General features: G+C 43.6%; 1 long non-coding RNA gene across 1 annotated transcript; it reads left to right on the plus strand.

Annotated features, from left to right (window-relative positions):
- Positions 1-254: 254 nt before the first annotated feature.
- On the plus strand, positions 255-4,970 carry LOC112576558. The gene is made up of 3 exons (XR_003101866.1): positions 255-377; positions 2,867-3,041; positions 3,699-4,970. It is a non-coding gene; the product is annotated as an uncharacterized LOC112576558 (long non-coding RNA).
- The last annotated feature ends 3,804 nt before the right edge of the window (positions 4,971-8,774 follow it).

Below are 8,774 nucleotides of genomic sequence, written 5' to 3' on the forward strand. Positions count from 1 at the left end.
GGTGCAGGCGTTGGCACAACTTTCATTGCGTAACCTGCTCAGGACGGCACTAGACCTTGAAAAGTTCATAATAACATGCTGAAGTTCTACTCAATGATTCTCCTTCCAGTGTCTGCAGTCATAATGGCGAAAAATAAATCTTTACGAAGCAGTTCGGTTATTGCAGACAGAAGGCGCATAAACATCAAGCAGTTGTTTTTTGTTTTTGTTTTTTACTTTTGGCCTATTAACATCAGGCTGAAAAAGAAGGGAAGAGACCGGATTTGTCGAAGCAGGAAGAGGGAGAAGAAAGAAGAAAACAAATGTGTTGTTGTTGGTGGTCACATATGAAGACCAGCTGTCGAGATGAAACGGACAGTCATCTGCACAGTCCACAGGTGAGTACAGATTAACGTCGACGACCGATGTAGCAAGTCACAAAGTGCAAACAACAGCTCAGACGGCTAATGCAGGTGGTGGACACAGTCTTCTTTTCACGGGTCGGTCTCCAAATTTAAACCAGGCGGCGGACTGGTAACATCAAAAATGCACGTCACGTGACTATACAACAAACCTAGTTAAAATGGGATGAAAACATACGTACATTGTGGTGTTCACTTAACGAATTTAATGTAAAATGGAAGTTGTTAGAATTCGTTCACGACCCTTTCAAAATCTCAAACTTTCAATTCACCCTATGGAAGTCCATGCTTCTGGATGCATCATTTCACTTTCACATCCTTGCAAACTCTTTTAGTGCCTTTCATTAACTCTATGGAAAGCAGTTCCTGGTTATGTTATAGTCATCTTTAACTCCACGGATAAAAATAAGCAGCTGTGCAGGATCAGTTACATCTGTACTATCATCGAGTGAACACCTGTCAAATTACTTATCCATCAGCTGTTCCAAAAATTGTGTTCCATGTGTTCTATTGGCGAGTCGTTGTTGTCATGGATAAGATAATGTTCTCAAAGTCCTTTTTGTTCTCTGGATACACGATGACCACCACATCAAGCCTGCACTTCTTTAGGAACTTGCTGTCTTTGTTTTCTTTTGTAATATTACATCTCACTTTTGCTGTCGTCTGCTGGGTTTTACTCTGTAAATTATTTTGTTGTTTTTCTAACTGTTCGGCCAATTGGTCTGACTTTTCTGCCCTTTCTTCTTCGGAATATTCACTGCAATACCCTGATGTTTTGTGCTAATGGCATTTCAGATTTTAGTCTGAAAACTGCGATGCCTTCTTGGCAAATTATCTATCTCTAACATCTGTTTAAAAAAAAAATCCTTCTGTCCACTTGTTGCTGCCGCCCACGCTTTCAACATGACTACATCATGCTTTGTGATGTCTGTGTTTTACTGTTATATGTTGCCCTTTCTAACAATAAGTTGTATTCAATAAAATAACCCTAGGTTTAACGAAAAACAACTAGTGCACCTCACATTTTGAGGTCCACAGACGTCCGCCGACCCCTGACCTAATGAAATCCAGACACAACTAACTTCAGACTCAAAAGATCAAGTTTCACGAGAGAGACACAAACACTGCTGAGAAATACAAATGAACTTAAACAAAAAAGTAAACAAAGAGACAGTCATTTTCTTTTCAAACAAGCCGAGCCCAAAGGGAGCAAACCAAAACTGGAGCAAGCACAACAAACGCCATAAAAATATGATAGTTTATGGTCAGAACAGTAAGTTGTATTCTTCTTTGTCAGTCCGTTATATCTAGCGTCGCCATTTTTTTTTACCATTGAGAATCTCCATAGTACAAGACAGGTATGTGTGTTCATTTTAAGTACGTCTGTATGTCTGCCCGTATATTGGTAAATCCTTACGTGTCTGCAGTAAGTTTGTCAGTTTGTCTATTTGTACGTGTGTGTGTATATATAAATCCTACCACCCTCGTTACACTCGTTATTCTTTTAGGTCCCTTCCTTCTCTTCCTCCGCACCCTCCGCCCTCTCACCCCCCAGCTTCCACATCCCCGTCTCAAGCATCTCGACCTCCCTGACGACGTCGCCCCGTGGAGACGAACGCTGACGAGAGTTGATGTCAGTGGTCTATTTTAAATCGGATCAGATGTGTCCACCTCCCTCCCCTTCCTGCCCCCCCTCCCTGCCCCCAGTCCCCCACCGGTTTACGTGGCGCGTTGTGCTGTAAACAAAATCATTCTGCCCTCAGCCTGCAGGCGCTTGAATGCTGACTGTGAGATTTATGGCGACTCACGCGAAATACGCTAATCGAGGAGGTTGTGAGACAAGCATACCTGGATGACTCTCACTAAATCAGGGAACAACTGCTGGCGCGTGCAAACATTTCGTTATTCTAATGAGCCTCGTAAACACACACACAACCTCTTCTTTTTCTATTTTACAAGCCCTCTCGCCTATTGTTCTTTATTATTACAAGACATGTGACATGTTTGGAAAGTGTATCTCTTGATGAAACGAGATTAATCTTTTAGTATCTTAAGTAGTTTGTTCAAATAAAAAATTTTCTGCAAGAGTAGTTTCCTTTGTTGCTTCTCTTTTTTTGGGTCATGAGACGATAATTTCTCCCGCTGTTGTGTTAAGTCACTAGCATTAAAGAACTAGTAGGGTGCAAATTTTTTTTTTGAAAATACAGAAAGTGAAGTGTACATTTTCTCAGACAGACAGGGTTAGACATGCAGACACGTGCACATAAGAACTTAGAGTTTATTTTCCTTTTTGCTTGTTTTTTCATCGCCACACTTTCTCTCCACTATTCCAGCATTTATTTTTTTATCTTTTCCTCTCTTGTTTCCATCCCCATCTCTCTCTTTTGCTGTCCTATAAACAAGCCGTAATGTGCACCAGTTTGCTGTGTTCATTAGCTCGTCAGTGCCACCATACTAATTTACAGATGAGCAGCAGTGTAAGCTTTGACAGCTTATTGCCCAATAACCAGAGGCATCCTACCTGGCTAGCACCTGCACTCTTGTAACCCCACAGGCGCGCAGTCAACACGTCACCGGTGGGGCAGGTGTCGCATTGAACCCACTGAAGAGTTAATTATGACATCAGCGAATAGGCTTCAGGTAAGACGTGTCCAGCATGGAAAACCTTAATTAATCTTTCCTACCTGCCCCATCTCTCTCTTTCTCCCTCCTTCTCTGTTGACGTATACGAACATTTCGTGCCTGGTCATAAGCTTCTTTTCGTGGAGGGAGGAAGAGAAAGAGAGAGACATACTCGAAATACTTTAGGTCAGAGGTCCGTTTCAAGTGGAAAATAGATAAAGGAAGGAACGGGTATGTCTAAATACGTATTACCAAGTAAACACATAGCAGATGCAAACAGACTGCCAGCGGGTACACACAGAGATGCGATGTGTCATCTTCCTTCTTTTTTACAACCTTGAATTGCTTGTATTTTCCACATCATGAGTGGAAAACCTTTTCCCTCAAGATCCATTTAGTTAGTTATATAATCATACTAAATTATCCACAAAAATTAGCCTGCTATATTTTGTCAAGTATAAATACATGTTGCTATGAAACAACTTCCTAGATTTACTGAATTTCGAGTACTGCCTTGGCCGGGCCCATAAAATGATTTCACGAGCCTTATACGCCCTCGCAGGCCGGATATTTTCCTTCCTGGTTTACAGGATCTTTGGAGAGAAAGAGACAATGGACAATTGTTTATTAACAAGTCTAATAACATAAACATGTCCTATTTTCTTTTACACCTAGCCCTTCATCTACATGGGATACAAAGTCTACTGAAGGCCATCATCAAAGAACAACGGGTCAGGAGATCGTTGTACCACAGTAATGGCGACTACAGCAGTGAGATGAGATTTCTTCATTTCTCTCCCCATCCTCCGACCTTGCTTGTCCAGGAGCCCCACCCCAGCCCACCCCACTCCCTGTCTGACGACATGTTGCCTATCTGTTTTCTCGCCTCGTGTTTCAACTGTCATCTTAGAGGCGAATAAACACTTGTCCGCCTAACAAGCTCGTCAGGCGACAGATGCCCCAGCAGCCACCAGCAAGACACTGAGGTGTCTGTACCGCAAAAATGATGATGAGTTTATGATCTTATATGCTGCCGCAAGGTCTTCCCAGCGAGTCATCGAGCGCCATCTGTCGTCAAAGGGCGGTAATATGCTGGGCTGATCGATGCGAGAAAATTTATGAAATGTTTCGCGTAAAATGTTGTTCACCTTACTCGTCCACGTGCTAAGGGGGTCGTGGCTGACTGGCCAAACTACACATTCGACAGCATTGCAACCATCTTGACCTGGCAAAGTTATGACCCCACGAACTGACAAGACTTGTTCAACACTCGTGAACGCTCTCCAACCCCCTTCTTGGTCTTATTAACCCTTACTTTAATTAGTCTTTTCCTATCCACTCTCTGATTCCACTATCTTTAAAGTGTTAACAATCAACAATCCATCTCCTGTGTCACTTTTTGCAAACTGGCTCAGTCCACGAGACTTGCATGCATTCAATACACGCGATACAGACTTTTTTTCCCTCTGATATCCTTTGTCTAAAGTTTGAAAACATGGGTTGTGTCAGTCCAAGCTAAAATTCTTGTTGTTAAAATGATAAAATTGACTGATTATGTTTCATATAATGAATAAATAAATATTTTCATTCAATGTTGTTGTCTGTGTGTTTATTGATACGAAACAGTTATATATTATACAAGTTTTTAGCAGCACAGTTCTTAGAGTCTCTTTTGTTTAATAACTGAGTAAAATGTCTCTGTGATTGTTTGCCATTTTGCATATTTTTTCACCACAGTCTGCAGAATGTCATTGTTTTATATATTTTTGGATACTGTGTATAGTTAAAATGTTCTTTGGGATCACATCCACCAAATAAAATTAAATAGTTCCTCTCAGCTTGACTTTTGTTTTTTTTTAACCTTTTTATTTCCACTAGTCCTGCATATTCCTACATCTGCTTTGCTTTGCTTCTCAGGACACATACACCATCTATATTCGCTCACAGAAGCTTCCTACCCAACATAAACACATACAACATTACTAACATTGACAAGTTGACCGCGAAGGATGTACCCAGTCTCGCCTACAAGAAAAAAAAAAGTTCTCTTGTTAGCCTTGTATGCACCGGAAACTACCGGTCAACCGCCACCTTACTCGTTTTCTTCCAATGATGTTTTCGCGTGAAGTTTCACATCAAAGCGAGAATGTTCCAATCAACAAGGCGCGGACTACGTGGCCAAACGTTTCCAGAAGCGACCCCAGGGTCAGGCGGACGATTTCCCCCCTTGTTTAGCCGTGTTGCCAAGCACAAACAGCCAAATGACAACAAACACACAGAAGTGGACAAGATTTACTAAATCCTGGAGACGCCTCGTTCGGGAGGGGTTGTGAGGTGGGGTGAGAAAGGTGAGGAGGAAGGCAACATTATGGAGGTGTGCCTGCACCGGAACTGAAAACTATTTTTTTTTCCACGTGTGTACTGGCATGTGCGGTATTTCGCACCTGGAGCGCCTTGGCGCGTGACACGGGAGTGAGGCACACAAGGGATTCGTTGATCACCTGTTGTTGTCAGACGATGCTGGTCAAATGACTGAGTGATGGCCACTCCAGCTTTCAGCACTGCAAAAAAAAAAAAAAAAAAAGAATCAGCATTAGGAAGCCGGGGAGCTGTCAACACTTTCTGAAAGGTTTACACGTTGTTTACTGAACATCTTGTTAATTATATCATTAATTAAAATAGTGAACTTCAAAGCTGAACAAATCACTAGTTAACATAAAGACAAATTTGAATTTAACGTGCAAGCTGTAGGTGATGGGACCTAGTGCGGAAAGGTTACTGAGATAGTTTATATCATAGATCGCATTCAAAAAAAAAAGTCTGTACATTTCTTCAAGTACGTACGTTTATGCATGACAGAAGGAAAGAAAGGAAAGGAGAGAAGAAAATATACGAATAAAACTCAGAAAATACCATCAAATATCAAAGATACGTCTGGCGATTATCTACACAGTCGGTAGCGTTTGGAAATTCCACCCCACCTCACTTCCTTCTACACAGCCTTGAAAGATAAAATTTAGCGAGTCTGGGTACCAAGCACGTACCCTGGTTAGTGGCCGCAACAGAATCTCTGCGCATCTTTTGTCTACAAACTCGCTGAACTCTAACCCCTTCCTTCGTCACGCCTCATCTGCGGTCCGTGGCGATTGACCAGACGACGTCCAGCACTGGTTGAGGGCGGTGGGTACCTCTACCCTGTAGTTAGGGATTATCCCGAGGCTTTGCCGTAACACGTTGGGGATTAACAGGGTGCGCTGTGGTGCGAACTAAAGGTGGGTCCGGGCCCACATCACGTGGTAATATACTCCCTTTAATATCGCAGCCGCCCAGCGACCTTCCCCTGTAACCTTTTGGCCTCGAAATATGAACCGACCATGACCGGCCCTAAAATGGACCAGTAAACACAGATGTCCGGCCTAAGAGCTGGGCGTAAATCAGGGTTTTTCTTTCACGACCCTCCACGGTGGCTTTTTTTTTTTTTTAAAGGCGAGAGACTTATCAGCCAGTTGGACATGCCTCCATTGTGTGCGCAGTGTCGTCTTCCGGGACACGCAGTGCTGCTTCCAGACCCGGAAGTCATAAAAACGTCATGCTGAAGCTGTCGGAGTTGTCTAACCATGCCAGTCTGTAGTGATGTCCTTGTAGAGTGATTTTTTTATTCCTTTTTTCTGCTTAGTGATAAATTATTATAAGCTGAGAGATGCAACCACAGACTGAGCAATGTACAATCTAACATGATACTGTGACGTGCACAGGTAAGGACACCTATCAGTAAATTCCGTCTGAGACCGGAGGATGGCAAACTCTGGAAGCTTGCTTACATCTTGGTCACGTGCCGAAGTCCCCCGCTTGACCCCTTCTACTGAAGACACACCCATGGCTACAGTCAAGCCTACAAACAAGTTGAGACCCGGATATCTTAGACTGGCTGCTTCCATGGATGCTAAGAACTCTACACAACAGCATTTGTTTTTAATAGATATCACCTTTCTCGTTGTTCTTCGATTCGAGCTAAGTCCAAAATCGTGGATGGAGACATTTCTCTGGAAGCATGTCCATTGTTTACACGAATGACACTTTTCCACAAGTTCAGCAAGTCACCCCGGGGCCGCACACACTAACAGTTGTCAGCTTCCTGTCATCAAGACTGAGCTGCACTTGTCATGGATGAGACAGAAAAATAGTGAGATTGTTTCTGCCTCTCTCTCGCACGAACCCTGCCGACAGTCTTTATTATTTGAGACAAAAACTTCAATAAACATGGAAATAGAACAAAAGATAAAGAAATGAAAGAAAGACTAAAAGGGAATACACAAAAAAGAGGAGCCGCGCAGTAATGTCATTAGGTGCAATAAACAGGTCTAGCTACAAATTTCTCGCTCGGTGTCCCTGACGTGTGACACGGCAACACTAAGCTGTCGTCTGCAGTCACTAATCACAGGGAGCGCGTGATTTAGCGTCACGCTGATGCCGGCAGTCAGCGTCAGACCCCGCAGCTGGAGGTGAGGTAGTGTCCAGCCCAGGTGTACACTTGTCGCGGACATGACACACAGGACAGGGACTGATCATCAACACCGCGCCGTACGGACAGGTCGATGGTCGTGAGGACACACGGCCAACTCTCGTTAACAATCCAATCCTCCGTCATGTCTGGGAACTACTACAAACTAGATAATTAAGTAAATGAACATTAGCTGGCAATCCAGCTGACCAGGTAGTTTGTTACTGGGACAGGTACAAATGTTTTCAACAGGCCCTGACTATGCAGCCATTATTATTATATATGACAACACGGTTCTTTCTCTCGTTTTGCCAACAAGCTGAAAAGACCAGATACCCCTCGTCCCTCCTTACACACACACACACTCCCACCTACACACTTTCAGGGAACACCTGGGTGACAACACAGCCCTGTCCGCTGGTCTCCCTACTGACCCACAGCTGACGCGGCGAATGTTCGTGGCATGAGCGACATGAGCCATGGTGACGTGACGTGACGTCAGAGGCACGCTGTCGTCGACGTTGACCTTTCTAAAATTCTTGAACTGACAGACAGGGGGCAGCAAATCAGAGACAGGTATTGACTTCTGAAAACGACTCGCAGTCTGAGTCAACTGAGCAGAGCTCACTACAGGGCAGAAAAGGGGGATAACTTGGTAGATGTCACTACCCCACGAGTACTGATGAGATGATCGTTCGTTTTAAGTATGTAAGGGAGATAATTTTACATAGGCGGTACGATCACCACAGTCCCTGACAATAAGGGTTATTGTCTTGCATCTGGAGTTGTCCCCACTTGAGACCTGCACGTGGACCCACAGAGTCTAAACAAACGAGATACAAACGTAAGCGAGGCGAGAAAGGTTTGGCTGTTGAACTTTCTAGACGATGTTCTGTTCCGGAATGGCTAGCAACGTGGAGAGAGGTCTTCGTCGTCACCTGACAGGATGTTGTGCTACTAAGAGAAGTGCTAGAGAGGATTAGGCGGATAACGGAGACACCGACTGCTTTATTAAAGTGGCTAACAGCCAGTTCACACAAATCTCTAGTGGATGAGAGGGCGATAAAGGCTGAAGGGTCAGGAGATGATAGTGTGTGGGTTGGTGAAGGGATGAAAGTGTACCTGGGTAATAGTTGTCCTTTGTCCCCAGGTGAGTGTTCGGAAAATAAATTTCGTTGAACCAATTATGAAATAATAATCATCTGGGGTTTTTTTAGTTATAACATTACTTTTCTCATAACATATCAAGG

This window comes from Pomacea canaliculata, linkage group LG12, assembly GCF_003073045.1.
Source record: "Pomacea canaliculata isolate SZHN2017 linkage group LG12, ASM307304v1, whole genome shotgun sequence".
In the NCBI taxonomy this organism is placed as follows: domain Eukaryota; kingdom Metazoa; phylum Mollusca; class Gastropoda; order Architaenioglossa; family Ampullariidae; genus Pomacea; species Pomacea canaliculata.